Below are 24,525 nucleotides of genomic sequence, written 5' to 3' on the forward strand. Positions count from 1 at the left end.
AGGACAATGTAGGCTGTGTGGACCCCCTTACCGTCATTATCTACCCTGGTAACTGTATCAAAGGAGTCCACCAGGTGTAGGAGCCATGGTCTGGCCCTAACAAGTCCAACCTGGGTGGCATCAAATGTCTGGAGCCCACCAATGTCTCTGTGAATGACTTCTATGATGATGTGCCCCATAGCCTTGCAGAACAGTCCAGTCAGGCATATAGGGCAATAGTCCCTCTGGTTCATTGTGGCGCCACCTGTGTGGAGTGTGATAACTGTTGCTGTGTGCCATTCAGGGGCCACAATGTCTGATACAAGGCTATTATTGTATCTGGTGGCCAAGTGGGGAGACATGTCGTTCTGAGGTTTGTGTAAATCACAGCCTGGGATGTTGGACGGTCACATGGAGTCTGTGTTCCAGGCCTTAGAGAGTGCAGGTTGGAACTGTGTAATTGTGACCGCAGGGACCCCACAATGTTCCTGCATGGATTATGACCCTGTAGGGAGTGAGAGGGTGTAAAGTTAGCATTGAACCCATCCGCCAGGATGTTGCCAACATCACTTAGTTCTGTAATGTTCCTGAGCAACTGTTGTATGTCAGAGCAGATGTGGGTATTGCCAATGACTACTCACATACCTCCATAATGCTTTGTGGTACACCCTGGAAAGTGTTGCAGTAATGTTTACGTAGCTAGGTTTGGAGGATGTGATAAGAGATCCCGGAGCCCTACTGAGGCTGACCAGTAAGTTACCCCACCCATGGGATTGTACTCCACTTTGCAACAGCCTCCACCTTTTGTTGTACATTATGTCCATGGAACTGGACCCCCAGAGTGGCATCTGTTATCTGGTGGGTACCATCATGGCTCTGTTTGGAATAGCATGATCCATGCAGTCGTGTAAGTGCTAATGTAGTGCACTGGGGTATGTTTCAGCATTTGCATGTGCATTGTCCATCTGCACGGGTGTCATGACGTTTACTACTGTTGTCATAAGACGTCTGTAGTAGGCATTGTACTAATCTTTTACTGTGTATGCCATGAAGGGGTGTTGCCGGGATGTGGATAACAAGGGTGATTAGCATATGTTCGGAAACTACCAACGAGGGGATAACCCCAGGTGTGGAACACCAGTGACATGTTGGTAATGTCAATGTCTAGGATATTGTTGGTCTTGGTGGTGGTGTGTATGGGTTGATCCAGCCGAGTGGAGGTTATGAATCTCGGACAGCATTGGCCTAATGTGTCAGTACATGAGTAGCTATCCCAGTTAAGTGTGGGGTAGTGTCAGTCGCACATCAGTAATACCTGTCTGAACCCTACTGTCCAGTACACCAAGAAATGAGGGCCGGTAACCGTGGGGTATGTTGTTGAATCCGTAGCATGTTACAATGTGTATAGCAGTTCTGGCCACAGTTAGTTGCACGTGGAGCACCTCTGATGCATTGTGCTAAGTAACCAGCCAGGAGGTGTGTACGACATAGTGAAATATGGACACACCTCAGCCGTGGGTGTTCTCGTCCAGGTAACAGACTGAAAGGTGTGGTCTGCGTATAACCTGTCAGTGCAGGTGTGCTCTGCGGAGCCTAGAGGCAGGTCCCAGTCACTGCAGAGATATTGAAGTGGTCCATTATAAGGAGTGCCTTGCCTGCATGTGTCAGAGATGATGTCAAGCATTGAGTCACATGACCCCATGTTTTGCTTGCCTGTTCCCGTTCTGGTAGTGAATGTTATTGGAAACTGTGCAAGACAGGCAGTATAGGAGCAGCAAGAGCCTTACATGTTATCTGTACTCCCAGGGCTGACAGGTGCAGGTCATCTGTGACAAAGCATCGTGTTTTGTTGACCATGTCATTCAAAGTGGACAGATACTGGATGCCTGTGGAATGACAGCAGAAGCATAGGTAACTGTTGAAGTGAAACAGTCAGTCGTTGTACAGTGGTATCTAGTCTGGATAAATGCAGAATGCTCCCCAGGGCTTGGCCGATACCTTCTGTACTACAAGACTGGAGAGCTATTGCATGTCCCTGCACATGTAGTCTGGGAAGTTACATTTCAGGGCAGTCACACTAACATGGAGAATGACAGTCAAATTGTACCTGGTGAGGTGTGGCATGGGTGCATAAGTTATGTTGCAGAACCAGTTACCCGACAGCTAGATGTAAGTGACTATCGCCTTGTGTAGCCTGCTGAGTGGGACATCATTGTGACCGCCTACAGAGTCACCTATGACTGGTGTGTTGGGTATGTTATAACACCCTATTGGTTGTATTTGATGGGCACACATGAGTCTGTGGGCTGTAAGTAATTGTTGTTGTGTTTGGTGATGGGGGCGGCCTCTGGTGCCTACACAGAGTATGGAGAGGTCCTGCAAATGTCATACTCATACTATGTGTGGCCTGTGGTGGTGGAGATCTTGTGAGACTATGTGATGAGTGGGGTGTGTTGCAAATGTTACACATCCCCACATGAATGTCAGGGTCAGTCTGGGTTGGTGAGAGCATTACCCCCAGCATGGCTACATATGTGCATCTCCCACAGGCTGTAGTGTTGTATGTTGGGAGGTGAACATTGACTGTGTACATGAGACAATTGCTCTATTGCCACATGTTCACCATATTCATCATATAGACAGGCAATAGCACTGGTACGTGACAGTTGGATGTGCCTGTATATTCAACCATGTCTCACAAGATATGTGAGTTACGTGTGTACAACAGCTGTTGTACTGTAAGCAAGCTGGAAATGTAAGGACAGACAGTGTACTTGTAAGAAATGAGTTGTAATGGGTACTATAGTAATTAGTAGCTCATGAAGTGCTCACAAGTTCTGAAAAAGTGCTGAGCATGAATATGTAATACAGATAGGGTGTTGGATAATATCAGCCCACTGCAACCCACAAGTGGAGACGACAGTCATAATTGGAGGCACTGCACTATTATCCTGCTGAGTATGGTCTGCAAGTCTATGAACCTTTATCAACGTAGATGTTAACAGTACAAAAGTAGATAACAGTACGGATGATTTCACACTGCATAGCATACCTGTGACATGTCACAGGACATCATCCCCCATACCGTGTTCTAGCTACACTGAGTATACTAGATGTACCTTTGTATGTTACAGGAGTGTTCTACCAGTGGCCTGTTGACAGAATCGACATTACAAAAGGTGTCAGAGTGACATGTGCACATCACACCAGTGGCAGCTACAGTAAAACAGGGTTAATGTTTTGTACTCCCCCCTCATTGTAGCCCTTACCACACAGACAAATGGGAGGCATCTGTATATGTAAGGATGTGAATGGCCATGACCTAGGTGCAATAGCTGTCTCAGTGTTGTGGACAACATACAGAATGGGCTTTGTGGGTGAGGTGACATATGTGCACAATCTGACAGCTGATAATAAGTATTTTCACCACTAGGTGAATAACCCTGTACCCATTAACTACCACCTAGGCAGCGGTCAACATTATGGACACTGTGTAAGGGATGGTGCTGTGCAGTTCACCTCCCTGAGTTGGTGACATCTGCAGGCCTATTAGGTAGTCATACTAGGCACCCATGTCATGACAGGGTGCCATCCATGAGCATGGAGATAATTGGACAGGCATACTCAGCACTCAGGTGACCAATATCGGATCACATATCACCTTTAAGGGGTATTGGCCATGCGTGGATGGGAGATACCAGCCTTCACAGTCCTCACCTCCACTATGTAGCATGCTAGCTACCTTGCATAAAGACATGTGCTACACTGTGATGTTGGACATGCTACACGTACATATCCTGATCTGAAAGACATACGTCATGGACAGCCACCATCCTAATACAAGGATCGCCACATGTTGGACAGATCCCTGTGCCATATATGTTACATACTCCCTGTCCATAAAAGCTGCACATGTCATCTCTGTCATACGTGGTGTGATGACCACATGGTAGATGTATTATTAATTGTCTGGATCAGTAATGTGGCACTGATGCACCTCACGGTGGCAAAATGGCTGTCAGATACAGCTAGGAAACCTTGCCCGTACATGCTATCATTGATAACTATCCCTGCAAATGACGTCCAGCTAGCCATTGTCCCATGTCTATCACATGTGCAACACAGGTGATCCGTGGCAGGATGTTGAACTGTTGTACAGTGCCATGTAGATGTATATGGCAAAACACATGCATGTAAAGGTTCTGTGCGTATGTGTGCATTGTCACTGCTCTTGTCCATTAAGGCAAAGTATGTGTTGATATGTGACATATACACAGCATCAAGGTCAACAGCATCACTGTGGACACATCCAGGCATGTGTTGATAGGTAAGAACACCAGTACAGGAAAACAGACATGCCCACATCAAGAGAGCATTCACATGGAGTATGAACAATGTAATGAGGTGACACACATATATGGTGATGATATCCAATGCATAACAGGTGTTACATGTGTGTGACACAAACATGTCAGTCAGGTCAGTGGTATGATGATTTGGAAAGATAACTGTGCAGATGTACTAGATTTAATACAAATGTATGTGCAGCTGTATCTCTGTACATCTCTGTGATACTGTGACTTGTCACCATCATTATGTCTTCCAGGTAATGCTTCATTCACGCCTGCTAGTGTACAGCTGCCAGGAGGATGATGTCCTCATCCCATACCTCCATGAGAGCTACGAGGTGTTGTTCAGCCATGTGCCACAGCATGCCCAGCAGCATGATGACCTGTGGCAGGACCTTCACAGGAGGGTTAATGATGTGGGTGGCCATAACCACACCTAACTGCAGGTGTACAGACACTGCACGGACTTGATACGACATGCGAAACAGTGTGCCACTGCAATCGCCAGAGAACAAGGTGGAACAGGTGGTGGGCCACCAACCCAGCCCCCACTCACACCCACCGAGGAGCTACTGGCCAGCCTGGGGACACCCTCAGAACAGCATCCACAAACACTAGCTGCCATCTTGGAGGTGGGTGTCTCCAAACCAATGAGCCTGGAGTTAAGTTACTACTGCACATATGCCTATTATATCCCATTTAGTTGCATATGTCACTGTACAATATGTAATGTAACATCATATGCAAGGTATGTTTACACACATGCTGCATACTACAGTATGCTACTCTGTGTATGCACTCATGTGCATACTATATGCTATTGTGCAGGCAAATATGTTAACATGCACAGTGCACTCTGTGGCTGTCTTACAGTCATGGATAATGTTCAAACTGCTGTGTCACCCCTATACAGGTACCTCTGGTGTGCCGCACAGACATCTGTCTGTTGCAGGTGAGATTGTCATCAGTATCACGCATGTTAATGCATATATCTAATCGCCATGTGGCCAGTTAACACATGTACACATGATGCATGGTCCAGTCACGATATACAGGTCATATCTCCCATCATTCACACTGGCTACCCATGTGCAATATATACAAATGAAATGAAACACTGACATGAAACCACAGTATCTGTCATTGCTACGTGTGTGGACAGCTGTGCATACAATGGTGAAGGTGTTGTTCAATGTAGGCATATGTACCATACATTGGAACAACACATGTGTGGTACGCAAACAGTGCCATACAGTGAGCTGGGATATGGGCAGCCCACAGGAGTCACCATTGTGTTATATGCCCCTGCAATGGGTGCACACATTGTGATGTGCCATCTGACATGTCCCAGACATGTAGTGTTCTGGTTGCAATATTGTCACACTATCCCATAACACATACCCCACATACCAAACATACAACCCATTGTCTGCATAGCCCTGAGGATGGTGACATATCTGACATCTATGAGTGTATGTCATATGGAACTACACAGACATGTGAGATAGACAGCCATCAGAAACATTTGGCCAACACATGTTCACATATGGCCATGGAGGATGGCCAGAGACATGTAGCCGCACAGTAGATGTGATATGTATACTCCCTGTTGCACATTGTCCACACATGGTCCAAATATAGCCTTAGTTGACTGATTATACAGTTGATGTGGTACAGTGGACATCCTAAAAGCCTGTGCACAGCTAGTGGAGGTGTCACGTAAGTCGACCATATAAGATGTGTTGAACATCACGACTGTGTCATAGCATGACAGTAGTCACCTGTACAGTTTCCACAGATATTGACACCACATCAGGCCACAGACACCATACATTTCCCTTGCTGCTGTAGGACATCACCATCAGCCATGCACCTCATGTGTGTGGTACATCAATATCATGTGGGACATGGTGTATAGACAAGTCTGCCATGTGTGGACATGGTTGCCAGGCAGCTAAGACTCTGTAGTTGTGCAGGGGTGTCATCCGTAGGTCTTCCAGTTACTTGTTACATGACACAGCATGGTTTGGTGTGTATACACCTCAGCAACGTGGGTCACAATCCACAGTTATGTCATGTGTATGCACGCAGTTATGGCTATGCAATGTGTGCATATTACACACTGTATAGCAATATAGATGCCTCATGATGCCATGCAATGGCACAGTGTCTGTACTTCACACTGTATAGCAATGTAGACACCTCACACTACCCTTCCATGCTCATGCACATTTGCTAAACGTGCATTCTATCTGTAGGGCATACAGACAACACTGCAATGTGATACCCATTACAATGCTGTACATGTGTCAGGTCACCATTGTGTCAGACATGTATGCATGTCAAAGCACACGTCAGCAGATTACATGTCAGGGTCACTTCAGCCATGTGTACTGTTAAGCTGTGCTGGTCCACATGGTGTATCACAGAGATGCATGCTTACTACCATGATTGTCTGAACTGCATGGCTACTGATATGACACCTGCTTGCTGTTGTGTGCAACCCAGGGAGGTATGCTAACTACCACTATTAATGTCTGAGCTGCATGCCGTCTGCTGTATCACATGCATGCTGCATGCCATCTGTCAAATCACATGCATGGTTTGTCTGTGTGTGTGTGTGTGTGTGTGTGTGTGTGTGTGTGTGTGTGTGTGTGTGTGTGTGTGTGTCTGTATGTGTGTGTGTGTGTGTGTGTGTGTGTGTGTGTGTGTGTGTGTGTGTGTGTGTGTGTGTGTGTGTGTGTGTGTGTGTGTGTGTGTGTGTGTGTGTGTGTGTGTGTGTGTGTGTGTGTCTGTTTGTGTGTGTCTATTGTAATGTAGAGTCTTTCTTTGCATTCACAGGTGATGTAGGTGCATTACCCTCCTGCGGGCCGTCTAATGTTAGTGTCCCCACAGATACTAGCAGTGATGAACATATGCATGAGGTGCAGGCAGGGTTGTCAGGGACTGAATCTGTGCCAATGATTGCCATCCCAACTGTGTCCCCCTCTTTCCTGCACACAGTTTTCATGCCAACTCATACCCCATCACCAGTGGCCATAGAGGGAGGACAGTCAGCATGTGTTAGCTTGGAACAGGAATGTGTGGTGGCTACAGAAGGTGTGTCTCCACACCATGGTGTCAGTGTAATGACAGCAGATGTGCCACACATGCATGTGGCCAGTGGTGCTCATAGGAGGACCTCTGGCAGACATGCACCTGCAGGACAGAGTGCAGCAGCTGGTGTCACCAGACGCATGTTCCAGACTGTAATGGCAGCACAGGCATGTGCTGAATGGCAGAACAGAGAAGGGCAGAAGCTTCAGAGAGCTGCTATCCGTAATCTAAATGACAACATCCAGGCATTGTCAAATGCTCAACAGCAGATTGCTGATGTTCTGGACAGGTGATTGCGTGACATCGTCAGAATCCTTGACCGTGGCATGGCAATCCATGAGCGTAAGCTGTCTGTGCTGGAACATCTGGTAGGAGTGAGGCGTAGGTCATGTGGACGTAGCCCAGTTACACCACCTAGTGCAGGTCAACGTGAATGAGCCACCTCACATGCCCTCTCCTGCAGTGCTGGTAGCAGTAGCAGTGTAGCTGGTGCTGTGCTGTCCACACCAGGACACAGCAGGCCATGTGGACATGATCCTGGACATTCCCAGTGAGGACACGGTTCCAGTGGACAAGTGTCAATAGACAGTAGCCAATCTGTACCTCCGCCTGGTAGTGCCCGTACAACCACTGGCAGGCATAGGTCACGTGGCCTTGGCCGGACACAGTGAGCTGTACATCCTGGTCTGTACATTCTGGAGCTGTCAATAATACCCCATGTAGGCCTGGCAGAAGGCAGAACTGTGTGCACTCATACACGCACACAGCAAAAACATCTGTAGGGCACCGCAACACCCACATGCATAACGACCACACATGTCTAATCAGATCACCTGCCCTTACCCACACACATGATGTCATCCACTGGTGCAGCCTATGCCCCTGGCAAACATTATCACCCTGTGCATATGATGATGCCTATGCCGCATCCCTGTCATCCACACCATCGGTGCAGGGACATGCTCAAATGGTCTGATGGACAGGGTGAACAGAATAGTGAGAGAAGTGTATATTACATTAGTTGTGTACTGTTGACATGCACCAGACATACCATGTAGTACAGGTTTATAATGCATTGTTATATGTTCATGTATGTGTCTTGGTAACAACAGTAACAGCATGTTGGTAATGATGTCCTGGTTCCCTCCTTATGGTCTACTTGCATGTGCCAACAAGTAGCAGTGTTTGCAGTTTCCCATGTGTAAATGTGGAGTACTCACAGCCATGTATTGCAATGCCAGCATGCTATACATAGCCTCAACCTGACTGTTAGAAAGGCTACCTTACCACAGATGTCCACACATCTACTGATCCAGAAGCATGTGGGCTGTTTAATAGGCTACAGTGGCTAGAAATGTGACATCCATACCAGGTCACATCACAGCTATGTTGACATGGTGCGGGGGGTTTACACAGCAGTCTGGCCGATGATAATGTTAGAGGCCACTTGATAGCACGAGGCCTCACTGTGTAGCAGTAATACCCTGTCACATTACAGGATGAAAACACACACAGACATACACAGAAACACACAGTAACATGCCCACACTCATGGGGTCAACAACACTATAACGCACACTCGATAGTGTTGAGGTGAGGACCCCTGCCTATGTGGTAATCACCCCCACTGTACTGTGCACCCACACGATGCGACACAGAGAATGAACATGTACATGTAGCCAGTAAGGCTGAGACCGATAGCATCAATAGGGTAGTAGACTGCATCACCATGAGCGTTTAGGGATCCTGTCTGTTCTGTATGGTAGCATACACCCTCACTCCATGCACCAGACAGCCATACATACACACACACACACACACACACACACACACACACACACACACACACACACACACACACACACACACACACTGTAGAGTCCACAAATGCCATTCACATACAGATAGCTGACATGTGTGTGATACACACACCACCCCTGCCTATGTCACGCTTTCCACACTGTAGTATGTACAGATCTCTACAACAGTGTACAGGGGTGTGTAACAATTGGGATGTATTCCCCACCATATGTGGCATATATGGTCACACAAGCAAACACACATGGCAGTAGTGTGAATGATACACCTGCTATATGATGATATGTCTGACAGACATGCAGCAGTATTGGCCGCATTATGTGTACCAACGCTACCTTTGGCAATTGTGCTGCTATATGCACACGGGAGGATGTAAGTGTTACAGGTGTCAAGTGACTTACAGTCAGTAACACCCTGACCGCAGTGTAGGTTTTATGTCTTCACCATCAAGTAACAGTAACATAGCATACTGTTTGCACATGTAATGGTAGGATGGCTTGTGACACACCTGTGAGCCGTCCTCGGCAAACATCCATCTACAAAGGTGGATCACCACTATATGTACACACATCCATCCATACCTGATGTACATCCTACAGTACTGTCAGTATTTCACCATATACAGGTGTCAATGATGGGGCTGCATTTCAACTGCATGTTGTAGTTAGGCACAGATGAATTACATACATCAGCTACTTCACATGCATGGTAGCTGCATGCACACCACTACATGTACATGTGTGTTGGTCCTACATGCCTGCCATGTAGCCATGTCTGTATGCATTGCAATTGGTGGACATGTGTGATGACATACATAACACATGGACTGTTGTATGATATGATGGGTATCATGGGTAATTAGTACAGAGGGAATGTTTCCTCAGTCAACATTGCTACCTCATGTACTGTTAGCATTCAACAGCCATGGACCTACCTTCCATGTGCATGCGTGTGATTGCTGTAGCCACTTGTCTGCACGGAGGACAGCAAAAGCTATGCTATGTACATATGTGTTGTGTGTGTGGTCCATGCACATATCCACTGAGATTACATGTATGACATATCCAAACATGTGTGTTCTTTGGTGTACAGTGACAGTCATCTGTCACAGCTGTGTAAGACTCAGTGCCCCTGTTACCTGTAGAGCCGACCTGATTATGTACAGTAGTATCATTGCATTCCATAACACATGATGGAACCCTGTCAGTACATGTGTAGTCTGCACAGTTGCTGTAGACCTATGTACAGTCCACTGGTCATGAGTCACACGGTGTTGTGGTAATGTATGGATGTGTGTTGCTGATCCAAGGACATGGTGATGTCTGAGGGCTACATAGTAGAATGCGGCATTTACCTCTGTGATCTGCACCTGAGACATCTGTGATGGCTCTTTAGTGTCTACTGGTCAGTACATGTGAGTGGCCTTCATGTACGTGGGGGGCAATAACACCATACTGTGCCCTTCCGTGTTTAGAGTCTGTGTGCATGCAAGACATCCCTTTGCTACTGCTAAGTGTGTGAGCATGCCCTGTATGCTGTGGTGTAGATGGACACACAGTACACTCCAAACTGTGGCCTTCCGTGTTTAGAATACATGTGCATGCAAGACAGCCCTTTGCAACTGCTAAGTGCGTGAGCATGCCCAGTACGCCATTGTGTAGACGGATACACAGTACATTCCAAACTGTGCCCTTCCGTGTTTAGAATCTGTGTAAATGCAAGACAGCCCTTTGCAACTGCTAAGTGTGTGAGCATACCCAGTACAGCATTGTGTAGATGGACACACAGTACATTCCAAACTGTGCCCTTCCGTGTTTAGAATCCATGTGCATGCAAGACAGCCCTTTGCAACTGCTAAGTGCATGAGCATGCCCAGTACACCATTGTGAAGATGGACACACAGTAAAGTCCAAACTGTGCCCTTCCGTGTTTAGAATCCGTGTGCATGCAAGATAGCCCTTCACTTCTACTAAGTGTGTCGCTTCTGCTAAGTGTGTGAGCATGCCCAGTATGCCGTTGTATAGACGGACACACAGTACATTCCAAACGGACGTGTGATACTAAGTGTGTGAGTATGCCCAGTGACAGCTTGTGTCGGTGATGTGCCTCTGTGTATGGGAATGGCCATTGACATCCTGTATAGCGATGGTGGTCATCCAGGCAACAGATGTCCATATCCCACATCAGGATGGATTCCTACATTCAACACACTGGTTGACTGTCTTGAAGGGTGTACTGTCTGTGGCATGTCTCGTATCTATGCAGTGTTGTAATAGTGCTCCGTAGATAGGCAGTTGTCCTGCTCACACCACTGCCGTGTGTTTGGCTACGTCTACCTTGGGACAGTAATATGCTTTTAGACTGCTCACTCTCTATACATTCCCTATCGGCGTCTTTGCCTTTGCGGATAATGTCATCCACCTAGAAGTATGCCTCTGGGAGTGTTGTGTTCCAGTAATCTCAGTAGCGCGTTCTGTAACTGCGTAATGCTGTAGTGTGATAAGGTAGTTAGGTGTATGTTCGACTCCCAGCCCTGCCAAGTATGTGTGTGTGTGTGTGTGTGTGTGTGTGTGTGTGTGTGTGTGTGTGTGTGTGTGTGTGTGTGTGTGCCTGTGTGTGTGTGTTTCCAGATGCCTGGGGACAGAGTAATGCTTTTAGATGGCTCACTCCACATACATTCCCTATCGGCGTCTTTGCCTTTGCGGATGATGTCATCCACCTAGATGTATGCCTCTGGGAGCAGGGTAGGGCCTAAAGTCATTGCAGTGTATCAGTAATCTCGATAGCGTGTTCTGTAACTGTGTAATGCTGTAGTGTGATAAGGTAGTTAGGTGTATGTTCGACTCCCAGCCCTGCCAAGTGTGTGTGTGTGTGTGTGTGTGTGTGTGTGTGTGTGTGTGTGTGTGTGTGTGTGTGTGTGTGTGTGTCTGTGTGTGTTTCCAGCTGCCTGGGGACAGAGTAATGGTTTTAGATGGCTCACTCCCCATACATTCCCTATTGGCGTCTTTGCCTTTGCGGGTGATGTCATCCACCTAGATGTATGCCTGTGGGAGTGTGGTGATGCTAGAATTCGGTAGCGCATTCTGTTACTGCATAATGCTGTAGTGTGGTAGACTAGACAGGTAGGTGCTCGATTCCAAGGCATGGCAGATGTGTGTGTTTGGCAGTTATACAGTATGTGTTGGTATCTGTGGGTGGCTAGCTGCGGGATGTGTTCTGTGTGTTTTGTTACTGACCTATATAGTGTCCACAGCCTGCATATTCTGCCAAGACACTGGGTTGTCAACACATACATTCACCAATTGGTCTGGTGAGTAACTGTCAGCAGCCCTACTCTTACCCTTGATACGGTCTTACCCGTGTGACGCAACATAACACACGTGCTTTGATAGTAACAACACTACATGATGCAGGTGGCACATGTAGTTTCCTTTTCATTCCTGTCTTATGCATTGCTGTCACGTGGTCCGCTGTTGTGATATAACTGCCATATCTACATATGTGTGTACATGTATATGTGTGTATATGTATATATATATATATATATATATATATATATATATATATATATATATATATATATATATATATATATATATATATGTCCATATATATATGTATACAAATAATATATATGATATATGTAGATGTAGAGGTGGACATAGATGTGAACATATATGTCTGGGGACATCAGCACTATTGAATGTTTGTGCCGGATGATCTGTACGTGATAACCTGGGATATATGTATATCTACCATGGCGTGCTGGTAATGCACATCATCTGTAGTGTGCAGGGCCACGGGTTGTAGTCATGTAGACACCGGTTATTCTGTTGCTGGGAAGACCATGGGACATCGAATATGGTGTTAGTAAGGCACCTGTTGCCAGTTCTGTATGGATATGAGTGACACTGAGCAGTGGTTGTTAATTTGTAGGTTCGGTATGGGTCATACAACTATTCATTAGAAGACTATACTATGCAGATGAGGTTGACTATAGTGTATCACATTTATCACCAGGGTGTACTTGTGTGCTGCTGGTCCCTGGAGTGCATGTGTGTAGTCAGTCGGGTGCAGATCTCGAATATAGTTGACAGCATGGGAGGGGGGGTCAGGCATACTGTGCGTACATTGCAGAACTATGCCTCGGGAGTGATCCTGCCTTAGCACAACTAAGCTAGGGGTGTGTCTATACCTGCCTGGTGACATTGGGATGGATGACAGCACTGGTGGGGTAGTCAGGGTATACAGGCTGCACAAACAGGTGTTGATCAGCACAATCAGCAGATGACTTGGCCAGCCCGCACATGAACAGTATGGTAATGTGAGCAAGCAGCATACACACAGGTTACGTCTGCACTCTACACCACCGGTGTATACCTGTGGGGACATTTCATGACATAGTCCAACCAAATGAGACGGGCTGCAGCAGGCAACATATGCTAACATGTGCAGGTGGATAGGGCAGTGAAGATGTGTATGCTGCCAAACAACCCTTACTGGGGTGACATAAGACTTTATAGACCAAGGGTGAATTACCAGGGGCTACATGGGCTGGGGATGGTGGAGCACTATGGGGTGGACAGAGACCTCCTACATCAGCTTGTTGACCTGTGCCTGCCACACCTGACACATAAAACAGGCAGAGGGAAACACATCACAGTGGATAACATGGTATGTGTTGGCCTAGGTGTACTAGCCACAGGTACCTCATACAGCACAACTGGGGATATCATGGGTATCTCACAGGCATCTGCATCCAGAATATTGCACCAGTTCACAGACGCCATGTCAACACATGCTAGTGAGCACGTACATGTCCTCAACACACGTGATTAGTAGACCAGCAATATGCATCTGTTCAACCACATGGATGACAACCCTGGGGTACTGGGTGCTATAGCCTGCACACACATACACGTTGTAGCACCACCGGATGAGCAGAGTAGGGCCTAAAGGCATTGCAGGGGCATACCCTCCAACAGCCAGGCCATATGCGATGGCCAGGGCATGAGACTGAATGTGTGTGCTGTCTGCCCTGGAAGCTATGATGTGTCCGATATATGGCTTCTGACACAACTGTAGCACACCATTGCCAATATGGACATCCCCTACAGTCTCCTAGTGGGGGATGCTGGGTAAACACTGGTGTCATGGCGGATGACACCCATCAGCAATGCACACACACCTGAACACTCACACCATACTGAGGCAGATGCACAGGCAAGACATATACTTGTGCATGTGTTTGGGATGCTCAGTTCACAGTTATGCTATCCGGACACATCCATTGGAGCTCTGCAGTATTCACAAGCTACATGCATACAAGTTGTTATGGTATTTGTTATGCTACACAATCTTATCCTGCAGTAACAGTTGCAGCACGAATATCATGGGGCAGGGCCACACAGCCCAACACCACTGCCAAGGCTTGTACAGGCACAGTGTGACTTGGTGAAGGAACTACCTGAGCAGGGCACAGTTGGTGAAAGCCCGTGCACAGTATGACCTGCCCTTGGCAAAGAGGGAACACAAGGCATATGCACTGACACAGTAGGTACCCACGGATTTCCTCTCTCTGACCCGCACACAGTACAATGGATGCCAAACATGACACTACCTGTGCTTGGCCATGTATAGGAGGTGCACTATGTGCATCCGACATATTCAGCACTCCAGCACCATCCTCAAGTCTGGAACACACCCAAGGTATGTCTATTGACCTAACAAGTGGCAGTTGTATTAGAATGTGTAGTTACCCATTGCTATGGTATGTATGTGAGAATACAAGTGACTGTGGTGGCCAAATGTTAGGGTAGCAGACAGTACACATCCATAGTGGCACCATGATCTCTGTAGCACATACGGGGGTCACAATGGTAGCCTGAAGTACACAGGGTGTCCTAACCCACTGCAGATTATGGGCTGACCATTATGTGTGTCCATACAGCCCACACACATTCCATGCAGCTGGACAGATGTGGAACAATACAGACAAATGATATACGATGGCCTATGGATATGCCCAATGAATGACCCCAACCCCCTAAGACACACACAGACTACAGCAGGCCAGGCAGTTTGATGTAGGTTGTGTAAGCTAGGACATCCAACACCACTGTGCTGGTAATTAAAGCTGGGAACTGACGTACCCTGGTATCCCTCCAGCCAACATTTAGGTAGGTCCACACACTGACATGGAGTACCCAGCATACCAGTACAGTAGCGGCAGATGTGTACAACTGTTGGCTGTGCCCCCCATCAAACCTACACATGTGAGAGTCATGTGCACCACCCACGGTGCTGTGTAGGACTGTGGTTGTGGTTGGATGTCCCCCCCCACTATGCAGACATGTAGAAACTGTCAATGCCACATGACCATTAGCTACCCTGTAGACACAGCATGACACCTGTCTGTGTAGAGCAGAGGGGTCAGCAACACAGTACTAACTATCTGGACATGTGACACTTGCAATACAGTTGACCATACTTGTCATGCTCACACACATGACGGTATGATGGTAATGTCGGTCAACAACATGTGTAACAGTCATACTGGGCATGCTCACACACTGAAACACAGGACGGCCAGGCATGCATACACCAGTGGTCTGGACATATCTGCCAGTACATTGCTATACTGTTGGATATCTGCGCTGTATGGTGTGTGTGTGGTCTATTGTCTGTACATATGCCATGGTCTATTGTTAATTCATATGAGCTATGTGCACAGGGTACTGCTACCATCACGTATATAGGGCAGTTCTTTGTTTGCGGACAGGCTGACGCTTTTGGATACAGACTGGGTAAGGCACATTCCAGCAGGTGGGAGCAGTTGTACGTGGATTTGCACATTGTTAACCTCTGCTGACCTGTGGTCACAGCACATTATACACATTTAGACTCCACATTTCTTTGACAGTGCACTACTGGCATACTGGTAGACAAACACGCTTACAGCCGCTCACTCACCGACATTTCCGCTTACATTTGTTACTCACGCTGGGTGTGTGCGATGCCTTGTGATGCGTATTACATCGGACTACATGATTACAGTATCGGGTATGTGCAACCATTTTGCAATGGCAGGCCTTCGACTGTACGGACTCGGCAGCCTGTCCAGTGATGTAATCATATTATATGCGTGTTCTCATACATTCTGCTCCCATCTGCCTGATACATGGGAACCGATACTCTGCAATGCTGACATGTGACTTGAGTTTGTTAACGCAGCTGTCCACCGAGTCATGCTACCGCATAACTACTGCACGTTGTCCACCTTTCAGATTGCACAACAGGAGACTGTAGGAGTGACACCTTTACCACTTTGCATGGGGCAGTCCCTCATTACGCATATTTCATGTGACAATACCAGAACTCTCCACCAATCGGGGACACATTTCTACAGAATTAGGGACAGGTCAAGAAAAAATCAGGGACACTTTTACAAAAGTAGTGCTATTAACTTGACACATTGACAGAATCAGAGCATATGACTTAATACACATATTCTGAAGTAAAAGTAGTTTATAACTCTTACTTATTGTCATTAGTCAGTAAGTGTTATTCACCACCTTTCCTTCAACAGCCACTAATTTTAGGAGAGATTAAGAGGGACAGAGTTAAACTTTCAGTCAAACTCAGGGACATACCTGACATTCAGGGACAGTTAAGTGGTATGGACAATACTCTAGCCATTGCAACTGTCCTGATTAGGGGACATTCTCATGTTGTACGTGTTTGTACTGGTTGATTGTTATAGGTCTTGTATACCTGACATGTCGATATGTCATATGTAGTAGCATAAGCAACTTTACTGCTGCTAGACTACACTTTGATTTGTTCTGATATGTATATTTTTGTACTATGCATGGCTGTAGGTATGTTCTGCCCTGGTACGTCTGACATTTCTACAGAGCAGGTTCCACTTTGGCCATTCAGAATGGTGGCGGCCCTATAGACCCTATATATAGAGCTATCACATGTATCAAGGCAACACTTACCCACAGCCAGTAGTAAACAGACGACTTCCACGGTTTGCATGCGTTAAGGTTTTTCATGTAGCATTTTAATTGATAATACTGTTTACTATTACATGTAGCTGTTACTGATGCAACAAATTGATGTCTGACACCACTACACACACTATATAGCCTCCATTCCCAAACTCACAGGCCATGTGCCATAACTGTCATTTTGCAGGACACAACTGCCCAGACGGGTGTGTCCCTCACAGGGGTACAGGTGTTGAACCTCTTCTTTTATGCTATCATCTACCTAAGGTGGTCAGCACATTATACACTTTCCGTCAGTAGCAGAACTCACATACCAATGGGTGTGAATGAACACTGTATCAGGAGCAATGCATAACACCCTGTGGGCCACATTTAGACAATTGGTTCAATTAACCAGACACATTCACAGTCACAGAGCATATGTGTTCATTCACGTTTGTCGAGGTACATGCTGTTTATGACTCAAACATGTTGCCATCTGTCATTACCTGTATTCCACCACCTGTTCACCTAATATCACTAGTTCTGGAAGTGTTTAGTTGGACTTTGTTACATTCTGATACATAACTATGGATGTCCATGCTAATCGGGTACACGTTACTGATTTGGTCTCTATGTATTCCCCCGATGGTTTACAGACTATCCGGTAGATGTGCTCTTCAGGTTTGGGAGGTGTAGGCGTATGCTATGCCCACATAGGAATATTAATGACTTCCACTGGGCGGGCCTACTACATCTCTGCCAACCAGCACCTGCACACTTAAGGACATTAATGCATACCCATGGTCTACCTACCTGGCACCCCTCTACAGCAGTCATGACAAATACTTACTGCGAGTGCAGCTGGGCTATGAGCACACTCCTACACATTGCCCACTCTCCCCATCTCGGGACACATGTTGTACGTTTTGTCAACCCATGTATTATCACACTTTCACAACCTACTGTTCCATGTACATCTACATCCTGCTCGTATTAATGTCAGCAGATTCACACATACCCTGAATATTTAGGGTCCCGCAAGGGACACCGTTATCCATGTTTAAAGTGTAGACCTTGCAGAACTCTCCCACTGGTACTTTCCTACCGGTGTTTTGGACAGCGGCAGTGTATTGATCTGTATTGTCTGTCTGTATGTCTGTCCGGCCTAACTGGGCAATGTGGGGGGTACAACATTTATTTATTGGACCTCCCAGTCACATATGCCCGGGCTGTAAATATGTTACTTCTAATTGCTGTGAAGTAACCTATTTATGTACATGTGTATATCTACACTGACATATATATGTTGTTTTGTGTGTATGTGTATATATCACTACCTGTTGTTTGTGTATATATATATATATATATCTATCTATATATATCCGTAGTATATCCTTGTGTGTGTGTATATATATATATATATATATATATATATATATATATATATATATATATATATATATATATATATATATATATATATCCATATGAATATATATGTGTATGTAAATTAATGTAGATATATTTATATATACGTTTTTATCTATATATACATCTGTGTGTCCGTTAACCTATACACTTCCTGGACATGGACACTTACACATGCGTATTGGGTTTTATCTCTGCTTCAACAGCATACTATTGCCTTAGTCATTATGACACCGAAACTTCACTCCAGTGAACTTGTGCTCAGTATATTTCACGTTATACAGTGGACAGATGTTGCATGTTTTTCATGTCTGGGGTGCTGCTGCTAAATGGGATGTGATACAGTGTCATTCGACCTATTACTCGTATGCGCAGCCTTTTATTCTTGCTACTGTGTTTGTTTCTGTGCACATTCATATTATTACTGTTGATAGGATGTGTGTTTGTGTTACTGTGACTGTATGTCAACATATTGTTGTCTTCATGTAGTTGTGTCTTTCTGCTTTTCCCCGGTTTGGGGTTGTCACAGCAGAACTCCGTTCCGCTCATGGGTGGCATATAGGTTTTATGTGCCGGGCTGCCAGCCCTGATGCACAACGTCCAACAACAATATGCCCATTCACGCATGTCTACATGCAAACGATGCTCTATCTGGGAATCGCACCTACGTACTAGCTGACCTCCATGGGCCGCTCCATTGCACCCGGCGCAACATACCGTAGCAGTCCTGTGTCCATAATCGCATATCCATAGTTTCTCCTGCACACCTGTGTTGAGTTTCCACGCATAACAGCCATTATACACCTGATATCACAGCCATGACACACCTTTACACATTGCCCTCTCATGAACGTTGGGACCCTACACACATTTTGTATCGCCTCGTATATTCACAGGCTCACCATCCATTCATATTTGCACATTCGTGCCTTTCCTGGTGTTATGGATTACGAACGATTTGCAGGTTACAAGTGTAGGTGGTCGCAACATGTACTACATTCCTTCTGTTTACAATGTTGACGTAGCACTTCAACGATGTTATGGCCACTGGTATAATCCTGCCTCTGGTGTGAAGAACAGTGCTTTACTCATACTTGTGCAGCTTTATGTGACATACGCTGCACGCACTTTATAATTCCTTACTTGCTCTGGATTCCCTTCACAACCCTTATGTTTGCTTTGGTCTTTCGGCGTTCCTTACATATCTATATATATATATATATATATATATATATATATATATATATATATATATATATATATATATATATATATATATATATATATATATATATATATATATATATATATATATATAAATATATATATATATCTGTATATATATATATATATATATATATATATATATATATTTATATATATGTGTATATATATAGATAAATATGTAGATATATAATTGCATATTTCTGTTATGTCTGTGGATATTTATCTATACACATATTATCTATCTATCTATGTATATAAAAGTTACAGCTGTACAAGACAACATACATTTGCTATGCTAATAGCTGCGTACACCCATGTAGGCACACTTGCATCTACTTATTCTGAGTTACATATGTTTACAGGCACTTCTTTGGGATTACATGTGCCTTATTCCTTATGAAAGTACCACTTTGATGGAATCCAGTTAATGGACCAATGCGAACGCGGTCACCTTTACATGTATAAATGTTGGCTTTACAGCACAGAGGCATTCATTACACAATTAATATGTGCTATAGTCATACTTGAACCGGGAATGCCTTTACATTGGGCGGATGCTGTAACCACCACACTATTGTTGTTCTGGCTCATTTATATGTATACCCATGGTTCATAGCTACTCTGACATACACCTCACCGCTTCCCTTACACAGCAGGCATCCATTCTTCTGCTGGGAAAACTGCAGTACTACAATTAGGACATTCCCTGTTTCCTACTGCTCTGGACACGTGCTGCATGTCTACTCACTCCAAGGATATTCAGGACTCCTACCCTTATAGTCCTCGCACATACACATGTTCAATTCTCAGGGTGTTCATGTGCTGGTCTGGGTTTAGGCTTGGCCGACTGGTGACTAGAGTTGTCCTGGTACTGTTCAAAGATCAGAAATAGCACATGGACAGAGTTAGTCCCGATTTTAACATGCTACTTGTGTTTACAGACCCAGGTGTTTGGGCACCTCTGACCACATTATTGGGTTGGCGCTACATAATTTAGGTCTGGGAGTGGTTCCACTACATAATGCAGATTAGGGGGTGGTTTCCACATGTTTCCCTTCCCATTTGACTATTTCATTCATTTATAGATACAATGAATATTATTCTGGACAGCTGTTACAAATTCACTACAGGTATGCAATAGTCCTGTCAATAGATGTGACAGTTGGTTGGTGTACTTATGTGTACGGACCTCTGTGATACTTGGGGACTCATTTCTACAGTGACAGGGACAAGGCTATAACAACTCAGGGACAATCATGGACACTTCTACCATATTAGTACTATTAACTTGGAACGTGTTGACAGATTCGTAATACTACTAATTTTCTGCAGTTAAATGCGTCTATTACTCTTCATTGTTGTAAGTAGTCATTCTCATTCAACACCTTTCCCCCAAAGGTCACTGGCTTTGTGAGTGGATAAGAGGCTGGCCAGTTATTGTGCGAATGCTCTGACCTTGGTAGCGTTGACATTGTCATATGTACAGGTCGGGATGTATTCTGGGGACTAGGGTTGCCACTTTTTCAAATGGTCAAGATGGGACATTTTCGGAACACACATCAGATTTTACAAGCCGACACATATCCACGGTCAGTACAAAGGATAGAACTTTACTTATTTGCCTACATAAAAGCCTATTGTTGTAGCGGTGTAGTTGCTTATTCTGTTTCTTGTAACATTTAGGTATTTTAGATACTGAAATAATTATTTTCTGCAACTATTACATAACATATGGGACATAATTATGTCCTACAATCCCAGGACATTTGCCATTTGTAATGTATTTTGTAAGGACACAACTGTCCAAAGAGGGACTGTCCCTCGCAAAGCGGGACAGATGGTAACCCTACTGCGGACATCAGATTGTTTGGGCCAACACATAGCCACGGTCAGTGCAGGTTTAGAACATTCATTGGTTTCCTAGCTGTGAGCCTTATACCTTTGGCACTTTTGTTGTTTGCCTGTTTTTTCTACGAATTATGTTTATTCTATCCTGACGTGACCGCTTTAGGCAACTGTTACATGCAGTATGGTACATAGTTATTTCCTACAATCACAGGACATTTGGCATTGTATCATTGTTGGTCAGGTCACACCTACACACACATTAATTGTCCCTCACACAGTGGATCAGGGGGAATCCTGTTTACGTCAGTGCCTTCATCACCCTTATACCATGTGCCACTATGTGAATGTGTGCAATATATTCTCTCGCTTATTCATGTCAGGACACGTGCGTCACGGGCAAGTGTTTGATCCTGGGTAGTAGGTTCTGCATGACCATCTAGGGCTGGACAGTCTCGTGCACCACTACTGCACATTCCAACTTGTGTCCAGATATCTACAGGACTGGACTTCGTGTCTTCATACCCATTCTAATGTTTACACAGGTTACTTATCCCATGAGGGATATCCCAAAAATTGAACAAGACCAAAACAAGACAAATACTGACCATTCTTCTGGCATTACGAAAATGTGCTGGGGGTTTTACATGCAAGGGATACATAGTTTGCAATCCTGAAACTGCCTAGGGTGACACTACCTACTACATATGTGTAGTGGTCACTATGTGTAGATGTGGCTGCACCAAACCAGTAGGCCAAGTATGGCTGGATTTGGTGGACGTTCAGGTATGGGAGCGGGTTGTGTGCTGTGGAGGGGATGCTGGGTAGTCCATTATGCATCCAGGTGTGTTGCATTTGATATGGCCACTTCCATCAGGACCAATCTGTGGGTATGTGCTGGTGACATGTCTATACATTTGTTTCGCACATTTTAATATTCATATGTTTGTTGTATTGTGTTCTACAGTAGGGCCTGTCTGGTTGTATTGTAGATGTGTATACATGTTTTTGTGTTTCTATCTGCTTCACCCGCTGCTCCCTCATACACCTCCGGTTCACCTATTCTGTATACGACACAGTGTCGCCTTGGAGGATTATACTATTACCCATCCCCCACACACACATATTCCTGACACTCCATCCATCACTGCTTTGGTTGATGGCCCATGACACGGTCAAGGTAACACATTGCATACCCTACATATGTCAGGTACCTGTATGGTTGTGTGGACTACCCTGCCATGTTTGACTTTCCACATGCTATACCTCATGCACATAGGTACATGCCCATACTTAACTTTCATGACATGGTTGGTATACCCTGGTAATACCCGTTCAACTGTGACACATCCTGACAAGTTCGGCTTGGACCACTGATGTGCGGATTTTGGCTGACTGTTCTATTCATTGGTAGGATGCCACCTTTTCCTATGTCCAGAATGGGATATATTCCGGACACATATCCGAATGTACTGAACAACACGTACCCACAGTCAACGGTATGGGTAATACTGTTCCTTTCAGCCTACATGTTGTCTTATTGTTGTAGCAGTTTATATGCTCCTTCTGTTTCGTATACATGCTTATTCTATTTCCTGTCACATTTGGTATGTGAAATATGGACATACCTATTGTATGTGACTATTACATGCGTTGTAGGATATAGTCCGGTCATACGGTAGCTAGATATGTACATTTATTGTGTTTTTTTTATGGACTCATCTGCCCAGCTGTGTACCCTCCCTCACAATATGGGTCAGCTGGTGACCCTGAATATTGGGCTGGACAAACCTATTGATGGCGCGCTAACATATGATGTGTGCCACTTCCACTTGGTATAACTATCTACACTGGGTTGGACTATGGGCACATGGTTTTCAATGTCATTTGTTCATGGGATAGGGACCCGTTATTCCCTACCATGCATTTGTGTTTGCTTCTTCATTTTGTGTTCGCAGGAACTGTCTTGCATGCTTTGCACACGTTTCAGTATCCACGAACACTGACAGATGTGATTACTATTGCTTACAAATTGTTATATGCAAGCATTTTAGGTTGCACGTCGACAGCTGACATTTCCATGCCTCCGTGCGGAACTTCGACACGCCCTATGCACTCACGCTCCTTTCCTATGCACATAGCTGTGGCAGCAGCGCACCTTCATTAATATGTATTTGGCACTACCGCGCCATCTTCATGCCACACGGTCGGCGCAAGCCTAATGCCAGCCTTGCGCTGAGCTTCATGAATCCCAGGGCATGACTTTTGTTTTTCTGGGGTTGAGAAGAAGAGTTTTGGTGATGCCCCACTTCTTTAGAACAACTAGGTCTGCTTGGTTGACGTGATGTTCTGGACTGGATTTGTGGATAATCATGTTATCTGAATTAAAGAAAACCTGAAGTCAGGGAAGGTCAAGAGGTAAGTTGTTTATAAAAATGGACAATAATAATAATTATTGATCCTTGTGATAGGCCTGAATCAGTGTGCACAGTGTTTGGCAGAACTCAGTCTTTACTATAAATGGTCTTTTTGAAAAGTAGTCCTTGGAGGCTTTAGAGATGACGCTTATGTTTAGGAGGAAGAAATGAATGGTCAGTGGGCTGAAGACACATTAGATCAATGAATACAACTTCAGTTAGGTTTTATTCATCCATGCTGATGAGAATGTCATACCTTAGGATCCAGAGAGCAGTGGGTATGTTCCTTTCAACCCAGAGCCTGTTCTGCTTCTTTTAACAGCAACTGCTACTTTTCAAGGAAAGACGCTTACAGAATGTGTTTTCAAG

This window comes from Protopterus annectens, chromosome 4.part0 (assembly GCF_019279795.1).
Source record: "Protopterus annectens isolate FY-2018-M chromosome 4.part0, PAN1.0, whole genome shotgun sequence".
NCBI lineage: Eukaryota > Metazoa > Chordata > Ceratodontiformes > Protopteridae > Protopterus > Protopterus annectens.